The sequence below is a fragment of the Pinus tabuliformis genome, chromosome 8 (genome assembly GCF_031772625.1).
Source record: "Pinus tabuliformis cultivar Carrire ecotype Pingquan chromosome 8, CPIR1, whole genome shotgun sequence".
Taxonomy (NCBI): Eukaryota; Viridiplantae; Streptophyta; class Pinopsida; order Pinales; family Pinaceae; genus Pinus; species Pinus tabuliformis.
In genome coordinates, this window is record NC_142294.1 from 1,247,777,983 (window position 1) to 1,247,799,567 (window position 21,585).

The following is a 21,585-nucleotide window of genomic DNA, read 5'->3' on the forward strand; positions in this document are numbered from 1 at the left end:
ACCTGCACAGACTGAGGTAGAGCCATTGCCCACATAACAATGGAGCTGGAGAATTTCTCTATTACTATGCCCTTGATTCATTGCGTCTGTCCTCCGCAGGCAGGAGAGCTGAATGTGCGCAGCAGCACTAGCCGCAGATGTTGGCTGTTGAGCTGTATTGATTTGGGTAAAGGCTTCCACCATTCCCACACCAACCTCTGCAATATTGCTCATAACCTCAATCCCTCTGTAAATTCTCGCATAGCTCCTCTGTCAATTCCTCCACTGTTCCTGTTGACACTCTCCCTGTTCCCATATCCACCATGGTCCACCATCGTATGTGCAGTCGAAGAGGGGGCACGTGAGGCGGTAACTCTCGTTCCCCTACTCTGCCTAGCCCTAATTCTGCATCCCCGACCTCCTCTCCAGATAATTCCAACCCGCACAGTTTTGCAGGCTAGTACCCAGACATGCGAAGAGGCAGAGGCAGAACCTGGCTCCATAGCTCAGGGGATGGAGACGCAGTAGTTCGCACTGCAACCTTTCCCCTGCCTCTGCACCTTGCACTTCACACAATGCAGTTTTGGTTTCGTAGTTCTCTGAACCACCCTATTATCGTTTCCATCGTCTCAATTACCATCATGGAAGAGACTGAGCCGCATGTTCCTCTGGGTGATCCTACGGAGGAGGCGAACAACGCTGGCCTGAGAAGCAGGAACCGGGACAACAATGGTGAATCAAAATTTGATGAAGGTCGAACCAGATTGCATGGCAAAGCTGTTGTTGGCAGTCAGCATGTTGAGGCGGGCATGCACATTTACCTGCAAGCTTCTGGTAGCCGCCAAGGTGACACATGAGGCCCACATGTTGAGGCATGCAGCATGGAGGAAGGCCATCAATCATTGGGATGTGGCGAGTCAGAAAACTCGGATGACTGGGCACGTTTAATTGTGGAGGAGCCAGCTTCGAAAGAATGAGTGCCATGTGTCGTGCCGACCAGGTGGAAGTCTTGTCTTGTTCTTGGTGTAGTTTATGTTTAGTGTTATGTGTCTTCAGAAATGCTCTGTTTAAACTCTGTTACCGTGTTTTGGTAATACTCTATTTAAACTCATTACCCTTGTGTGGGTTGTTTTTGGACTGGTTTCCCCTCTGTTGGGGCAGTCAAACACAATTATTATGAATGTTTGCTGATTGGGACTTGGTTCCCGTGTAGCCAAGCCTCACTGTAATTCCCTGTTTTTGTATCATATTAATAGATTAACCTTACTTAGAAAAAAAAAATAATTAACATCTAAGTTAACCATATATACATTTTTTTAAAATATGTAACAAGATTTTTAAGCATAGAGATTCACCCCACTTTTTAAATAGGCTTTGTTACAATACTATTGTTAAATACCATGGCCTATCAAATACCCCAAAAAATGTAACTCATTTCACATGACAATTTTTCTAATTAATGAATTTAATTAAAAGAGGAAAGATTATATATATATATATATATATATATATATATATATATATGAAAATAAATCTCAATCTTTGATTTGTATATACAATTAAAAATATTCTACGGAGGTTAATTCACTACCACTCACTTGATAATTATCAATAATTAAATTAAAACTCATGAAATTATAATCCAAAATAGACAAATCCTTTATAATTAATACTTATAATAATATTTTTTTGGTAAGTTCAACATTGGTGAGGCTACAAAATGTTTATTGTGAAAATATAACACTCAAATAGGGTAGGGAATTGAACCAATGACTTAACATTTAAGAATGTGTTAATAGCAGACGTGATCACCGTCTATCTAAAACTCTATACAAAATTATAATAATAACTTGAAATAAAATTATAATTTAGTTTATTTGTATGATTTTATTAATGATATAAAATATATAATAAATTAAATATTTCGATATTTATTATAAATTTATATAATTATAATAATAATAAAAATAAATAATACAAAGTTCACTTGGGTAGCTTAAGTGGCGATGTCCTGGAATGAAGTCTCACCATATTTTAACTTCGAATCTTGTGCTACAAACAGATTTTGGGTTCGAATCTTGTGCTACAGGGTGAATGATTGACATGTAAACTTGACAATCAAAAAGTCCTTCCAAACTTAAAAAAAATAATAATAATAATACAAACTTTCAATTATATATTCCGAACCAAATTAAATATCAGAAAAAACAAAAATAAAAAATAATATCTTTTATAAACAGTACATTTAAGATTGATTTAATACAGGGAATGATCCTATTAGTCTCCGTATATGCTGATATGGGTAGCGATTGCATACACATTAGCGGTAATGGTTTGTTTCTTATTAAAAAAATATTACAGACTTCCCTTTTATTATTTAGATTTGGCATAGTATGTTTCTCTCGCTTTCATCGTGTTTTACACATCAGGATGTTTGTCTCACTTTCATCCTCGTTTTACAGGTTGAGATAGTTTTTTAATTTTTGGTGATATATTCTTAAGAAGTAGGATCGTTATGCGTATAAGTTGTATTATGTGTATTTAAATAGAATGAGAAGTAACAATTTAATAGTAAAATTAAAATTATATTATATTCATTTTTATGTGGTACTGAAAACAATATTTACGGAGGGGAGAAGGTTTCTTTTGCCACTACTATGATGTTAAAGAGGAGTTTATGGCCATTTTCCATGTAGTCACACATACTATCAATAATGATAAAAGCAATGATTTATAATGGGAACGCTTGGGACCTTTGTCTTGTTGCCAAGATTGGAATTGCTCTGTCATTTTTTGATACCTTTGTGTTATCACCACACTGCAAGTGGTTTTTCCTTCCTAACGTATGGTTGTGTAGTGCCCCACCCTCTTTTCCTTAAAATGGGACATTGTGCTTGATGTTCATTCAATATTAAAAGTCAAGTAAACGAATTAAGATAATCCTTCTTCATTTTTTCTTCCACTTCCCAGGTGGCCTCTTTAGGCTGATAGTGCTTCCATTTCACTTTAACTAGGATGATGACTTGATTCTATAGTATAATCTCCCTTCGGTAAAAATCTTGGAGTGTTTTGAGCTAAAATTTTCCTTCTCGTTCGACCTGTACCACACTCCAATAAATTACACGAGTCAAATAATGTAATTATTTATAGATACTTGAAATACATTATGAGTTGGAAATTCCAGCTGATAAGCCTTTTGCCCAACTTGAGGCAATATTCGAAAGGTCCACAAAAATGAGGGGTGAAGTTAGCATAGCTCCCTATGTTTAAAGAACTCTTTTTGGGTCTCACTTTAACATAAACATGTTCCCATACTTGGAATTATTTATCTTTTCTCTTCAAATTTGCATAGCTTTTATGCTAATCCTGGGAAAGTTTTAAAATATTCTGAATATTTCTAACCATCTCTTCCATATATTTTAGTTCATCTAGTCTTAACATAAGCTCATTTCCCACCTGACACTAGTTCAAAGGAACATGACACTTCCTTCCATATAATGCCTCAAAGGGTCTCATCTTAAGAGATTCTTGATACCCATTATTGTAAGAAAGTCCTACTAGGTGCAAACAATCCCCCCACCTAGTTTTTGGTTCATGGAATACATTTGCAACATGTATTCCAACATCTAATTACCTATTTTGTCCTGTCCATCAGTTTGAGGGTGATACCTAATACTAAAACTCAAATGAGTACCCATCCTCGCAAACAAGGCTTTCCAAAATTTTGAATTACAATTTGCATCCCTATCCAATATTACCATTTTTGGTATGTCATGGAGTCAGACAATCACTTTCATAAAAAAATTGTCCACTTGGGTATCCTTATAAGTGGATTGCATTGGCATAAAATGAGTGGATTTTTCTAATTTTTATGTTACTACGATGATTGAATCATGTTGATTCCAAGTTTTAGGTAGTTGAGTTATAAAGTCCAATGCCATCACTTCCCATTTCCATTACTAAATTGGTAAAAGATTCAACAATCCTATTGGGTGATGATGCTCTATTGTCACTAGCTAACGCTCTTTACATATACCTAAATATTCTACAACATCCCTCTTCCTACCACACTAGAACAACTCCTTCTTTAATGCAAACATCATTTTTTAATATCTAGGATCTACTACATATGGCCTTTTTTGGTATTCATAAAAAATAACCTCTTATATTCTTATATACCATGAGTCATTCCTTAATAATTTCATATTCCGATTGTGACTTTTTCACATTTTTTCTCCTTAAATTAAAGGAGATCATATTATTATCCTCATCCTTTAATTTTTTTGTTTTTATTCTTTTAGCAAAACCGATGTCATTTTTACTCATTGTTACTACACATAAATGCTTTAGGATGTGAATAATTGGATTATCCACTTTATTCTCTTTTCCCTTTGTGCATGTAATTTCAAAATCGTAGTCACTTAAGAATGCCATCCACTGATCTTCTCTCACGTCCATTTTTGGTTTACTAAAACAATATTTCAAGCTTATATGATCGGTAATCAAAATAAATTTCTTAACAATTAAGTAATGCCTCCACATTTTGAATGTATAAATAATTTCTATCGATTCTAAATCATAAACTAGATAATTATTTCTGTTTTCTTTCAACTTATGTGATTCATAAGCTATTACATGTCCCTCCCACTTGAGAACTCCCCCAAGGCCTTCTAAGCAGACATCTGTACAAGTAACAAATTCTCTATCCGAATCAACTATTTTCAATATAGGGGCTACTATTACAAGATGCTTTAATTTTTCAAAACATTCCTAGGACTTTAGTGTCCAAACAAATATCACATCTTTTTTCTTCAACGAAGTGATGGGATGTGTTATCCCTGAAAATCACTCAATAAAATTATGAAAATATCTAGTAATTACGATAAAAAAATCCTATGCCTGCTACGTCTTTCTGAAATAGCCAACCAAAAATGGTTGTCATCGTCTCTAGGTCCACCATTATGCCTTCTTCAGAAATAACATGTCCAAGTTATTGTAATTTATCTTGGAAGAAGTAACATTTACTCAATTTTGCATATAAACGATGCTCATGCAAAGTTTGTGAACTATCCCAAATGTTGCTTTTGTTCTTCCTGGGCTTTTGAATAGACTAATATGTCATCTATAAAAATATTACAAATTAATCCCAAAAATTGTTGAATATGCTATTCATTAGACACATAAGTTGAACAGATGCATTAGTAATCCCAAACAGTAATACAATAAACTCATAATTCCCATACCTTGTGCGAAAAACCATCTGTGCTATATCTTTTTCTTTGATCTTTAATTGGTGGTTCCAAATTTGATAACAATTTTCTTAGAACACGTTCAGCCCCCTCACTTGATTGAACAAATCTTCTACTCTTCGAAGGGAGTAGTTATTCTTAATAGTCATGTTGTTCAACTGTCAGTAGTCTATACACAATCAAAAGGTGTGGTCTTCATTTTTGAAAAAAAGGACTGGTTCACCCCATTCTGACACACTAGGTGAAATAGAATCTTTATTAAGCATTTATTGCAACTTTATTTTGAGTTACATTACCTCAAGCACACTTACTTGATAGGCAACATTTGATATTAGTGTTGCTCCCAATATTAGTTCTATGACAAATTTTATTTCCCTTTTTGGGCAAACTCCAAGAATTTCATTCGGAAACACATTTAGATAGTCTCATATAGCATGTAATTGATTTACAACTTTTCTTTTCTTGTTCAAGGAATGATCATGGACCTAGATGGTGAAAAGATGACATCCCTTCCATGCAACTCTTTTCAGTTGTAAGGTAGAAATATTTTGCACCGACACAGGTCTAGATATATCCTTCATAGGTTGTAGTTCCCCATTTTTTGCTTTAAAAGTAATAATTTTGTCAAGTAAATTTATATTTGTTTGTTGTTTCTCTAACCAATCCATTCCCGTTAAAACATCATAAGAACCTAATGATACAATATTTAACTCTAGAGAAGTTTGTATCCCATTTAGGGTCACTTGACACACTATTATCCAATTTGCAACCCTTTTTGTTCTTATGGACAATTGAACCAACCAGACGTTTTTATATTTTTCATATTCTAGTTTACACTTTTCTACCACCTAGGAGCTAATACAACTTAGAATAGCACCCAAATATATTAATAAAGAAATAGAATGGTTAAAACGGGTATCTTCAGTTTCCAACATTATGGATTGATGCTTTCCTTGTTGTCCATCTAGTGTTGTGTTAATTTTTGGTGCATTCCTAGCCACGTCATTGACATTAGAGGAATCCTAAAGTTGGTGCAAACTTTATACTGATCAAGTGTTATAAGGGAAATTTTGCAATAAGTGAGGTTATCCACAACCCAAACGCTTTAAAGGCTCCCTTTCCTTACCATTTCCTCCCTCAGAAACATTAGTTTGTTTAGACCCAACTTATTTTTGACTTGTTATTTTTGTTGCATGACTGTTTTTTTTATTTTAATTCTGGTTCTAACTATTCTTTCTAGTCTTTTTATATGACCCAAAATTGCCACTTTTTCCTCCATGAGTTACTTAGTACCTTTTCTTGTTAGACCATGGTTTCAAGCTTTCATTTTTTTGTTTGGCTTGTTAGTATCATATCATAGCCTTCCTAACCACTTCATCCATGGTCCTTGGCATATCATACTCAATCCTTTCATTAAATGAAAGTGGCATACAATTCAAGAATCATTGTATCTTATCTTTTACATCCTCGAGGTAAGGAACATAACATAATAAGTTAGTAAATTTGTTGACCAACTCATCCATGATCATTTTCTCTAGCTTCAACTCATGGTATTCCTTGGATATATCATCAAAATATCATTCTGTTAAATATTTTCCTTTAAATAATCAATGAAACGCCTCCTAATCAACCACTTTCCGTTCTATATTATGAACCATTCTCCTCTCTTCGCACCATAGGGAAGTTGTTCCTTGCAGCTGATAGGTGGCTAGCTTGGCTTTTAACTCAGTAGAGTATTCATATACTTAAAAATATTAGTTCAACAACCAAGCTTTAGAAACCTCTTCCTTTCCCTCATCAATGGTTTAGGGTCATTTCTTTCTCTACTCCCCCTTCAATTCCAACGTAGGCTTATTTTCTGAATTGTTTTTCAGTTTAAGGAGATATGTTCCTCTATGCCTTCTAACCCTTCTTCTTTGATTTCTACTACCTTTTTTGTAGTTTTCTTTTTCAAGTCTCACCCTAATTTTCTTCATTTCTCACTATCTCCACCATCTTGGGGTTTAGATATTCTATTAGAGTCTTGATAAGTAACTCTTCTTCTACACTAGCGTTCAAAAGTTTGTGACTTGCTCTGGAATTTATCATCTTTGCTTGTAGGGTTCTCATAATCTCCATTATCTCTTTTTTGAGTGTTTATATATGTTTTTTATCCGGATTGGATAATTATATTGTTTTTCATCCATATGGATGCACTATGAGTGGAAAAAGTAGAGGACATAGCTCATAGGACCATTTTTACTCGTGGGACTCGGTTTGGCAAAACGGGGTCTAAAACCTTCCAGGAGCATTTTGAGGCATCAAACGAATTTTTTTTGGATAATTTTTTTTTTAGTTTATCATAACATCATTTCATGTTGTTTTACACATAGAGATATTTCTAGGAGTGTAAGAAACACATCAATCAGAGTCTGTATGAAAAAGTTATGCCACTCAGAAGTTGACCTTCATGTTTTCACACCTATAGTTTGGAAGGATGCCGTGGTAGCCCCCATTATTCATGGAAAATAGGCTAGCCACATTTTTTTTATGTAAAATACTCTCTAAGAGTCAATATTGTAACTCTAGTTAATATTTGATGTAGTCAAACTTAACCACTAGTAGGCTATCGAGCTATGTTATAACCAGACCACTAGGAGGAAGAGGAATTCCATTCTTTTGAGAGAATTTTGTTCCATAGATGAGAAAGGATAGCCATGACAGATAGAAGGTAGAGCATACAGAGAGGATATGTGCATTGTAGCAGTGGATGGGCCACAAACATTACCTCTTTGTACCCACAGCCATATGTTCCAAACAGAGAAAGAGAGTGAAGTGACGTGATATTCCAACTACCTTTTCTCCCTCAAGGATTTCACGTATAATATTTTGTGCCTTATGTGTGTGTTTGAGCTTATATTTTTGTTCTCTCCTTTTTTTCATAAATTCCATTCCCATGCATGCGCTAATTACACTAAAATATACAACTTTAGAAACTAATTCAAATTGTAATAGTGTAGAACTTGAAATTTTTAATATGTCATTATCAGATCTATTGTGACAAACTATCTAGTGCAATATCCATGGCATCTTGTTGATCAGTTTCTGTAAATGTCAATAAATTTCATCATTAATGACATGAGTTCTTCCTTATATTTTGTCCATTGGTCAACTATTAGGGAATTTCTATATTGACTTTGTTTTCTTTTTTGTGTGAACAACATCAACAATTTAATTAACAACATGAATAAATCAAGTCTTAGTATTGCAACCATTGCTCTAGTACCATATGTCAATTCTCCAATTAACTATAAATAAATTTAATCACAATAAAATAAGATCATTGGGATGGTATTTTTTTTAAATAAAAACAATATGCCCTTCCAACATTATGTTTGTGCTATTAGTATTCACACCACATCCTTTTGAAAAAAAAAACATTTAAATATTTTTGTTTTCAACCATACTCCATCTAATTTCCATTAAATAATTTCTATTTCATACCTAAGAAAACATTTAAATATTTTTGTTATCAACCATACTCCATCTCATTTCCATTAAATAATTTCTATTTCATACCTACTACATGCATGAGGACCTTTCCTCGATCATTATGTATTTATTATTAGAAACATGGAGTTACTTTTCTCCTTTTTGCCATTTGTTACTATGTAAATATATGTATATGTTGGTATTTATTATTGTATTCTTTACAATGGCATTCGTATACAATTCACTAAGGTTATATTAATATTATTGAGTTGAGTTTCCCATTTTACAATTAAGTACATAGGGGATTTGTAAGTTTCTGACTCTCTTACTTTTTAAAATAAAATTAAAATTAAAAATTATATTCTAAAAATAAAAATGTGTGAGCTATAATAAAATAAATGAATAGAAATAAAGAAAAAAATATTTTAAAGAGAGATTTAAATAAACTATTTGAATATCCTCCCAATTGGGATGAGGGCAGTGTTAGAGGCACCAGGCCCGAGTTAACATGGTCAGTACAATAAAATTCATTATCACTGCACCTCACATGCTCAAGGCAGGGAGTGCAGTGTCCTCTGCCTTGAATGCATGGGAGGTGGGCTAGCAAGGTGGCAGAGGGGGACTTAAGGGAAGGTGGCGGAGTGGGAAGAGTTATTCGACGTGCAGTGGAGGTGAATGGTATAGCGGTGAAGGCAAGAACTGCAGAGCGGGAGGGAGGCGAAGCAAACAAGTCTGCGAGCAAGCATTGACTCTCAGGTATGTAGAGTGGTCCTGGCCTTGTTCAATTCATAAGTTTTGGTCAGGTTTTGGGGGAAATTCCATGAGGTGGTGGGAGAGTAGCTGTGAAGGAGGGAGAGTTGCGAGGCCACCCGACAAAGCTTAACCCAGCCAGGGAGGAACCAGGGAAGGAAAGGGGGAGCTATGGCTCGACTCTGTGCTATTTTAATTATGCTTTCAAGCAAAAGCTAGCGCTATGGCATGATGGATACTGAGCGGAGCGTAGAAACCGACTTAACCAGGACGACCAACCCGAGGGCATAGGGATTAATGGGCAAGTCTCACTTGGGCGATTGTGCATAGCTGAGTGTGGCAAGGGATTGTTGTAGGCAGGGGGTTAGGATGCAAGAAGGATGGGAAATGGGTTGAGCGAACCTGAGAAAATGGTAATGCATAACCATAAGAGAATAGTCAGGGACCCTAGGTGGCCTGAGAATCAGAGAGGCGAGATGAAAGTGGACAGGGCATTGCCAATAGAGGCAAGGGTTTGCGGGTATGATAGAATTAGAAATACCTGGCTCCAGATGGGTCTAAGAGCCACGTTATGGCTGCATGGAGGTGACCAATCTCCAAACATTGGCAAGGGTGAAAGGCATGGAAATGAAATAGGTGAATCCTTCTCCAATCCCACTTCTGTAGCCGCTTGTGGGCACAAGGATACCTTTGGCTGTCGCACGCTAGGAACGACAATGAAGTATGGTTAATGCAGTTGTGCTATGTTGAAATGAATGATTTAGTGCAACTAACATTGTGGGAATGTATATAGGTTACAATTCGACAGGGTATGGCACTAGCAAGACGTAGTTGAGGCTGCACAACAAGGGCCCAGAACCTCAGGCAACCAAGCAACCAAGCAGGGCAGAAGGTTGCAGAGGTCGTAAGCCCACCGAGGACTTCATATCTGAGGCAACCGAGGCATACTAGGAGGAAACCGACAAGGGCATCCGAAAGCTGATAGATGATTGGGAAGACCAAGTAAAGAATGAAATGGAACCGGACAATGAAATAGAAGTTTGTAGATCAATGGTGCTTGACCTAGGAACTAAAGGAGGGCGAATTACACAATTCAAGCACACCCTATAACTGTATTTCCTGATGAAAAGTTTGCTAGGCAAGGCACGTGAGAAAAATTCTGTGTGGATGGAGTTACAATGCAAGGCCTTCCCAATTACAAAAAATACATGGAGAATATCATGTTTCAAATGCACAAACATGACATTAGGATGGAGCAGATTGACCACCATATCCCTTGCATGGTGGAGCTCTTCGGAATGCCTGAAGAAACTGTTGATGATCCTGTCCCAGTAGCCTCAAACTTTGAGGAGCAGAATGTCAAGAAAGATAATTCTTCCTATACTTAGTTTTTGTTTATGCGGATAACATTTAGATGTCCAGTTGTTTATGTTAGTTGTCATAGTTATACAGTTTGTGGTCATGAGACTGAAACATACCTAACCTTGCTAGAAAGACTAAAGAAGTTATGTTTTTGGATGGTGTATAATGCCGACTGATGGCCAAAAAACACAGTTTCCCCTCGATACAATGATACTTTAACTTTATAATATATACTATATATGTATGTTAATTTATAGTGCAGACTGGATGGTTACTTATAACTGGGAAACCATAGTTTGTTTTCCATGACCTATTTCACCAAATTTAAGACCAACTTTTCTGAACCTTGATGGATAATTTTCTTTGACCAACTTTTCCGAACGTTGATTGAGTACTTTCTTTCATGGTTTAGGGTTCCGGCCTTTGTTCAAAACCCTAGCACTTGCTCTACAATATTTAATTGCTTACTAAAACTTATTGTTTAATTCAAGAATAAACAACATTTTTTTCTTTAAAACTGTTTTTCACTTTTCAATAGAGAAATCTGATTCTGGCTATTGATTCTGACTAATAACCTGTATACAAGTCTTTTAAACTATATACAAGTCTTTTAGGGTCTAGTTTTTTTCAACTTTCTTATTTTCAAAGTAAACATTGTATTAATTTTTTTAATATTTAAGATTATATTTATTTTTTTCTTTTTACTTTACAATAGAGATTATTTAATTTTTACTTGTATTTTTTGACATTTTGCAATCACAATGTCATTATATAACTCATCCTAGTTTACTATGTTTATATACATTTATTTAGAGAATTTTACTTTTCTCTAAAGAAGGTACTTATCTAATATTGCTTTAGAAATAGAGTGGAGACTTCCACAATCCTCTCAACCATGAACTGTCCTCCATAGGAAGTTTCCCCTGAGGGCTCTCTCTAACTGTCACTTAAAAATCTACACGATTTTGGGGTTATATTCCCCACACCCTATGCAACCTCCTACAAACCTTTTCTTGGGTTTATGAGTCTTTTCTCCCACTTATAAAGGTTAAAGTTGGTAGTATATTTATCTCTCATAGTATGTCATCGAGAGTCTAGTGATAGATCTTTCCCTCACACCTTGTCTTTATTTAGGTAGTATGGAATTTTCTCTCTTTTCACAAACAAGTTCCGAATTTTTCTTTTCCAAACAAAAAAGCACAAGACTTTCTTTCTTTTCTTTTTTTTTCCTTTCTATCATCTTAGGTATAACCACTTTCACTATTTTCTATGACCATTAGAGGTTAATCTCCCATGTTTTTCTTTAACTTAATTTTGAGACAATTAATTATTCTAACATAACGTCTCATCAATTATCTCTCATTATGTTAAAAAATAAAAAAAACAATTCAGCTCTTATCTTTTTCCATTTCCAAAAATAGATAAAATCCTAAGACATGAGTCATAAAATAAGTCCTTCCTAATATTAAAGTTTTGCCATTTTTAAAATTTTTTCCTTCCCACTTAAATTTAATAGGAAAGTTTTACATTTTTTTCCTTCCCATTTAAATAATTATTTTCATTTTGAGGAAAAATAATGAGAAACGATTGTTCTTATTATTATAATAAAAGTCCTGTGGCTATTAATTTTGGAATCTTGAGATGCGAAAAAGCACATATTTCTGTTACAACATTTAAAATTATCCGAGACTACACCTTTGCCCCCCTGAAATTATAAGTAACCCTTGGATCACTTGACTTGGGGTATATATATATATAATTGGTTAGATTTTATGATTTTATTCTTAATTGATAAAGCATTCTATTATAACTAAACATTTTTATTTTAACAAAAAAAAATTAAAATTAAAAAAAATAAATATCTACCCACTCGTGTTACTAACCGTGACTCTAGGTGCATTTAAAAATAACCGAATACCTAGCAACGGACTAGTACCGCAGCGTCCTGGACTTTTCGTCACATAGGTTAGCCTGTTTCTAAAAAACAATCTTGAAAAAATAGAAACAGATAAGTTTGCCGGTTGTGTTTCAATGTTTTATGGTTTACGCGGAGAGGTTTAGTGTCTAAAATCTTTATGGATTTTTATTGTCATGATGCCAGTGTATATGATAGTATTTTAACTGTTCTTGGCGAGGTGCGACACTATCGAACATTTTCTTTTCACCAATACTTATGTTCATGGACTACGCCTAACCACTTGTCCTACTTAGTTTGTGTTTCTCAACCAAGTAATTATTATGTTTCCTTTGTACCAAAAAACATCCTTACACATTCATTATCATCAGCGATTATACAAGAGAACACAATTGCAGAGTATAAAGGGAGGGGCAACTCCTTGAACAATGAGTCTGCCCAAATACAATATATTATATAATGTTTACAAAGCTTTACTTGGGAAACACCAAGTTTCATACTTAGCCAAATTTTATATCAAAACCACACTATCGTGTGCCAACCAAATTTCTTACCCAAGTTGGACGGGCACGTCCTGTCACGGACTGCCAACCGCGCTCCTCAACTGAACTTCGATCACCTTGCACGACGAGCAGGGGACCTCAACTGCACGCTCGTTTGCCTCCAAACTCGGCGCACGTCTCGGCAGTGATGCCTAAGGACCACAGGGCCTTACATTTATGGTCGAATAAGAGACAAGACTATATATATTTATAAGCTAAATTATACTAGTTGAAAAAATAAATAATTACTGAACAAGGAAGTATCTCTGGTTACATAATAAAACCTGCAGCCTCCTGGACTTTTTCTCACCCAAGTTGGCTCGTTTCTCAAAAAAAAAAAACAGAAACAGGTAAGTCTCATGGCTGTGTTTGAAGGTTTTATGGTTTAGGTGGAGAAATTTAATTTTTAAAAGTTTCTTGGTCCAATCAGGAACAAGTCTATATACATCTAAAAACTATACGAATCGGGGCAAAAAACAATTAACCTGTTTTTCCCAAAGGAACGTGGATGTATCTCTGGTTACCTAATAAAACCATAAACAGCAATACTGTCATTCTGTAGAATGCACACTGTAACGGCCAGTATATCCCATTTCTTCTATTTTCCTAATGGGGCTCTTGCTTGATGCTGCTGAAACTGGAGAATAGAAATAGATTGGATTGGTTTGGGGACATTAAAATGAAGCAGCATACATGCTTCTTTATTATATATTTTAAATATATATTTCTTCCTAATTCAATACTACAACGATATTGTTTCTTTCGTATTCTCCCTGAATTCATATCCAAACTTATTTTAAAATAAAAAGATACTCTTTATATACATTGTCACTTAATTCTTATCCTAACTTATTTTAAAATAAAAAAATATTCTATATATTTTAGGATGGAAAAACTGTGATATACTATACATACTTTATCGTCATGTGTCCATAAAATACAGGTTCTTTAATTTGAAGAACTACATTGTCAGTTAATTCTTATCCTAACTTATTTTAAACTAAAAGAATATTCTATATATCCTTTAGGATGGAAAAAATGTGATATACATACGTTATCGTCCTGTGTACATAAAATATAGGTTCTTTAATTTGAAGAACTACCGAGAACCATATGAGAGCATCTTTGTAAGCCTATTCTTTTTATTTCAATCACAAGCACGTTAAGAGAACATTTCTATAATATAAAAATGAAAGAATACTCTATACATCATCGTGCATGCATGATATGTTTTCTTTGTTAACTGAATGTCGAAGTAAAACCGTACGAGAGTATAGGTATTATTTTCAATGAATTTAAATTATAATTATTTTTATAATTAAGTTGATAGATGTGTTCATTTTTGAATAGATTTTTTAATATTTTAATTTAATTATCACTAATTATAAAATGGATCGTAGATATTTAATTTTAATAAAATATATTAAAATAATATGTACAGATTAAAGGTTTAAATATTTCCAATTAGATATGTTATTTTAATTAGTTTACCTGAAATTAATTAATTTAAAAAAAATCATATCGATATATGTCATATCGGAATGTGGTATTTATATGGTATTTATATGTCATCATATTGGTCAATGTGAGATCAATCTCCATGGTAAAGTGGGGTGAATCTCCATAGTTTAGAATATTGTTACAAGTTAGAGGAACCATGTAAATTAAATGGCTAATAAATGTTAATAGGCAACAATCCTATATCTCAAATTACTAAAATTGAAAAAATCATAATAATTATTTAAATTATAACTTTATTTAAAATTATTAATATTATTATTAATGATCAAAATAATTAATATCTAACCCGGATGCGGGTGTTAACCCTAGGAATTAATATGATAAGACGGAGTGGTGGTGGACAGGAAGGCCACATGCCCCCCTACAACTTTCCCCATGCCACCCTGAATGGCATTCATGGCACCTCGTAGGAGTCATTTAATGCATGCACAGGCCGAGGTAGAGCCATTGCCCACATAACAATGGAGCCGAAAATTTTCTCTATTACTCTGCCCCTGATTCATTGCATCTGTCCTCCGCAGGTGGGATAGCCAAATGTGCGCACTAGCACTGGCCACAGATGTTGGTTATTGAGCTATATTGATTTGGGTAATGGCTTCCACCATTCCCACACCAACCTCTGCAATATTGCTCATAACCTCGATCCCTCTGTAAATTCCTTGCATAGCTCCTCTGTCAATTCCTCCATTGTTCCTGTTGACACGCTCCCTGTTCCCATATCCACCATAGTCTGCCATCATATGCGCAGTTGAAGAGGGGGCACGCGAGGCGGAAACTCTCATTCCCCTACTCTGCCTGGCCCTAATTCTGCATCCCCGGCCTCCTCTGCAGATAATCCCAACCCGCACAGTTTTGCAGGCCAGTACCCAGACACACGAAGTGGCAGAGACAGAACCTGGCTCCATAGCTCAGGTCATGGAGACGCAGTAGTTCACACTGCAACCTTTCCCCTACCTCCACACCCTGCACTTCACACCACGCAGTTTCGCTTTCGTAGTTCTCTGAACCGCCCTGTTATTGTTGCCACCATCTCAATTACCATCACAGAAGAGACCGAGTCACATGTTCGTCTGGGTGATCCTACAGAGGAGGTGAACAGAGCTGGCCTGAGCAGCAAGAACCGGGACAACAATGGTGAACCGAAAGTTGATGAAGGTCGAACCAGATTGCATGGAAAAGTTGTTGCTGGCAGTCAGCATGTTGAGACAGGCATACACATTTACACGCAAGCTTCTGGTTGCTGCCAAGGTGACACGTCAAGCCCGCATGTTGAGGCATGCAGCATGGAGGAAGGCCATCAAGCGCTGGGACGTGGCGAGTCAGAAAACTCGAATGACTGGGCATGTCCAATTGTGGAGGAGCAAGATGTGTCTTTAGAAACGCTCTGTTTAAATTCTGTTACCGTGTTTCGATAATGCTCTATTTAAACTCGTTACCCCTGTATGGATTATTTTTGGACTGGTTTCTCCTGTGTTGGGGCAGTCAAAGACAATTATTATGAATGTTTGCTGATTGAGGCTTGGTTCCTCGGTAGCCAAGCCTCAATGTAATTCCCCTTTTCTGTATCATATTAATAAATTAACCTTACTTAGAAAAAAATAATAATTAACATCTAAGTTAACCATATATACATTTTTTTTAAATATGCAACAAGATTTTTAAGCATAGAGATTCACCAAACTTTTTAAATAGGATTTGTTACAATACTATTGTTAAATACCATGGCCTATCAAATACCCAAAAAAATGTAACTCATTTCATATAACAATTTTTCTAATTAATGAATTTAATTAAAAGAGGAAAGATTATATATATCTATTTTGAAAATAAATCTCAAATCTTTGATTTGTATATACAATTAAAAATATTCTATGGAGATTAAATCACTACCATTCACTTAATAATTATCAATAATTAAATTAAAACTCATGAAATTATGATCCAAAATAGACAAATCCTTTATGATTAATAATTATAATAATATTTTTTTGGTAAGTTCAACATTGGTGAGGCTACAACATGTTTATTGTCCAAAAATAACACTCAAATAGCGCAGGGAATTGAACCAATTACATCTAGGAGTTCTTTAATAGTGGACCCAATCACGGATCACCTTCTAGGGAATTAAAGGGAATTAAACCAATGACTTGACATCTAAGAATGTGTTAATAGCACACGTGACCACCGTCTATCTAAAACTCTATAGGAAATTATAATAATAACTTAAAATAAAGTTATAATTTAGTTCATTTGTATGATTTTATTAATGATATAAAATATATAATAAATTAAATATTTCAATATTTATTATAAATTTATATAATTACAATAATAATAAAAATAAATAATACAAAGTTCACTTGCGTTAGCTTAAGTGGCGATGTCCGTGGAATGAAGTCTCACCAGATTTTAACTTTGAATCTTGTGCTACCAAGAGATCTTGGGTTCGAATCTTGTGCTTCAAGGTGAATGATGGACATGTAAACTCGAAAATCAAAAAGTCCTTCCAAATTTACAAAAAAACAAAATAATACAAACTTTCAATTATATATTCCGAACCAAATTAAATATCAGAAAAAGCAAAAACAAAAAATAATATCTTTTATAATCGGTACGTTTAAGTAAGATTTAATGCAGGGAATGATCCTATTAGCCTCCGTATATGCTGATATGGGTAGCGATTGCATACACATGAGCGGTAATGGTTTGTTTCTTATTAAAAAAATATTACAGACTTCCCTTTTATTATTTAGATTTGGCATAGTATCTTTCTCTCGCTTTCATCGTGTTTTACACATCACGATGTTTGTCTCACTTTCATCCTCGTCAGGTTGAGATATTTTTTAATTTTTGGTGACATATTCTTAAGAAGTAGGATCGTTATGCGTATAAGTTGTATTATGTGTATTTAAATAGAATGAGAAGTAATAATTTAATAGTAAAATTAAAATTATATTATATTCATTTTTATTGGTATTGAAAACAATATTTACGGAGGGGAGAAGGTTTCTTTTGCCACTACTATGATGTTAAAGAGGAGTTTATGGCCATTTTCCATGTAGTCACACATACTATCAATAATGATAAAAGCAATGATTTATAATGGAAACGCTTGGGACTTTGTCTTCTTGCCAAGATTGGAATTGCTCTGCCATTTTTTGGTACCTTTGTGTTATCACCACACTGCAAGTGGTTTTTTCCTTCCTAACGTATGGTTGTGTAGTGCCCCACCCTCCTAGTTCATCCTTCTAGATTCCTTGAAGCATCGTTGGTTGGAAACTTTTCTTCTTACTCATACTATACAAGTGCATTCAACCATTCTCAATGGAATTTGATGAAGGGATCGACACCACGACTCAGCTGAGAATTTCTGGAATGCATCCAGCACTCTGATAAATTCTTTATTTTCTATCATCTCTTGTCGGTATTGCTTTTATAGTTATGAGGTTTTTATTCTCTGGTCTAGGATTTTGGGTTTTTATTAGTATTTACGAGCCCATTAGTAATTTTATAGTTCGCATTCTTCGACCTACAATTCCTTCTACGTACCATGGTCTCACTTTTATCGTTGCTAGCATTCTGGCTACACTCCGGAATACTCTGCTTGCTCTCCGTCAGACTCCCTCTAGCTTTCATTCCCCCAACTCAGATCCATCTCCTGAATTCCCTTGTGTTGGGTTCTGGCCCTTGATTAGTTTAGATCCAAAGCTTAGATCCAATCCCAGTCAACATGTAACATCCCTCCAAAATCACTCAAACAATTACTATGAATTATTATGAATTACAAAATATGTATATTTTAAAAATACTACATGCATTATTTGCCACATTAGTTTGATGACGCTTGAATTTTACTTCACAGAGGTAACACCTTGTTGTTTTCCAACACTATTTTCGTTTCTTCAATAATTAAGTGATATTGTATGATCTCTGCATTTTTCATTAGCTTGTCACACTAACTTCGTTGCACGTGGTATTGAACGTTACTTATATGTTTCTTTGTTGCTCAATGTCTCTTTTACAATTTCAGACTATGGCTGTGCTAAAGTGTTGGTCTAGCCAATCTACTTCGATAACTTAACAATGTAGGTTATTATTATACTTTCCTTCCTATCATAACCAAATCTTTGACAGAACTATTGATCTTGACAGAATTATATCAATATTTAATGGATACTTGTGTAGCTGTGTCCAACCTTATACAACATAAGTCTGCGCACTCTATATATAGATATAACTTTGGTATTACTTTTACATTGCTTTTCTTTGGTGATATTTACATATTCTACTATATAGTGTAATGTTCTTGATCTTTCAAGAATAAAGTTAACAACATAAGGGAATCGTATTTTTATAATGAGAACTCTTTCTTGTGTGAAAAAAAAACAAACATGAGAAAACACTTTGAAAACCAAAAGTGTGTTGATTGTACATCAATCTTTTTTTGAGTTAAAGTTTCAAAAAAATAACTACATTAAAAACTATTTTTTTTTCCAATAAACATGAAAAAATACGCTGAAACAATAAGCATTAATGTAATTGGTGTTTCATTAATTTTTTTTTAGTTAAAATTCCAATTGTTTTTAACAATAACATTAAAAACTAAATTATTTGTGCAATAAACATAAAAAACACACAGTGAAATAAAAAGTGTTCATGCTAAATCAATATTTTTTTTGGGGTCTAAAATTTCAATACTTTTTAGCAATAGCATTAAAAATAAAATATCATTATTGATGCATAATCAAATTTATCTTTGACACTTTAAGTTTTTGAAAGATCATATTGACACATAGTGGGGGCATGCTTGACCCATTCCAATGAAAACTTAAAAATCAATCCTCAAATTTACACATAGCGGAGGCAAACTTGATTCATTATATCCAAAACTAAAAACTCAACTATCAAATCGACACATATTGGGGTTGAGTTGCTAATAGAACATCGACACAAACCCTACAAGAAAAAAAATTAAGAAACAAATTAAATTGAAACTAAAATTAAAACATTAAAAAAATAAAAAAAATTAGAGAGTAATAGTAAGCCAAAAAAAAGATAAATTAAAAAACCAAAAACTAAAAAAATAAAATATAAAAAAGATAAAAAAAGAAAATGTATTTTTTTAAATAACGAAATTAACCCATAAAAATAACTTCAAATATTAAAAGATAAGAAAAAACAAAAAAATGAAATAGACAAAAGTTTTTTTTTTTAAATATATACTATGATGATAATGATGATAATAATGATATTTAACATCCACAAAGACCAATATGGTTTTTCAGACCATAAGAAGGTGAGTGATTAATTGGTTTCTTTATTAATTTATTTCTATGACCAAAAAGAAGGGAGAGAAGCATTCTTAGAGCAATGCAGTTTTGCTGACTTAACAATTCAAGAAGGTTGGTAGTGTGGACCTTTTTATTAAGAGGATAACGAATGTAAGGGCCAAGAAATCCAATATAAGTTGTTTTTCATCTTCAGCTCCCTTAATATCACAAAGTGGAAGATTCTTTCATCCCAAGGTGTTTTTGGAATAGACCAATACCTGGTTTCACTATGAATCTCATGAGAATTAGTTCTTATAATGTTCATTTTCTTCTTAGCACTAGTCAAGACAGAAAGATAATTTTGATTAGCAAGAGTGGCGTTGATCACCTCCTTATAACATTTTACCTTGCTTTTTCCCTATAACTCCTTATCATTCAACATATTATCATTAAATTTGGAAGTAATAATGTTTGTTATATTATCCTCATCCTCCAAGATGATATCCTTCTTTATCTCCCAATGGTCGAGTGAAGAATGGGCATCCTTATGCCAATCACGCTTCAGTCAAAGGTGGGGGTTTTGATTACAGTTAGAAGCAATTTTTGGGAGCCTCTTAGATTCCCTGTTGTACAACTTCTTATTGTATATTAGATACCTAAACATAGCCATGCTTTAAATGGGGGAGAGGCTAGCTCAAATCAAGAGAATAGGGTAGGGGGTGTTTCCTTTAATCTTGAGGTTATAATTTTAAAATTTCTTTTGGATCATCTCAATATTTGTTTACGATTCTCTAGATATATTGTAGCCTCAAACCTCACAACCATGTAAAATAATAGGGGTGACAAGAGTCTCGAAGATGAACTTCTTTTTGCTCTAGAGTCAAAGACTAGTTGACTTACAATTCCTTCAAGCTCATAGAAAGCTTTCTATTCTCCTATAATCCTTTTCTCAATGAAATAGGTCCAATTGAGTTAATGGTGAATGTCAATACCTAAATACTTGTATGAGGAGACCTTCTCCAAGTAATTGTTATCTTAAATGAAATTGTCATAGTTGATCCTTTTGGATTTAATGATCATGACTTTAGTCTTCTCAGTATTAGCAGCCATGCCCATCTTGGAGAAGTAATCATGGAGGATTATATTCTTATTTTCGACATCATTAGAGCTTCTGGTAATAAGAACAATATCATTAGCATAAATAAGGAGAGTAATGACTATACCAACAAGCTTGGGTCCATCACATCCTGCAAATCCTAACATTCTTCTCCCTTATCAATGTAAATTCCTAAAAAGGTAGGGGATAGGGGGCATCCTTTCTTAACTCTGATATTGCATTTAATATCCCCTAATCAACCCTTAGTGGTCTTAATCTTGAAAATAACGTTCACATATAACCTAGTTAGAATAATACTCAACTCGAGAGGAACCATTATCTCATCGAGTCTTCACCATAACTTCTCCTGAGGAACAATCTCAAATTCTTTTCCAAATTCAAGATAACAACAGAAGAGATTAGTTTTATT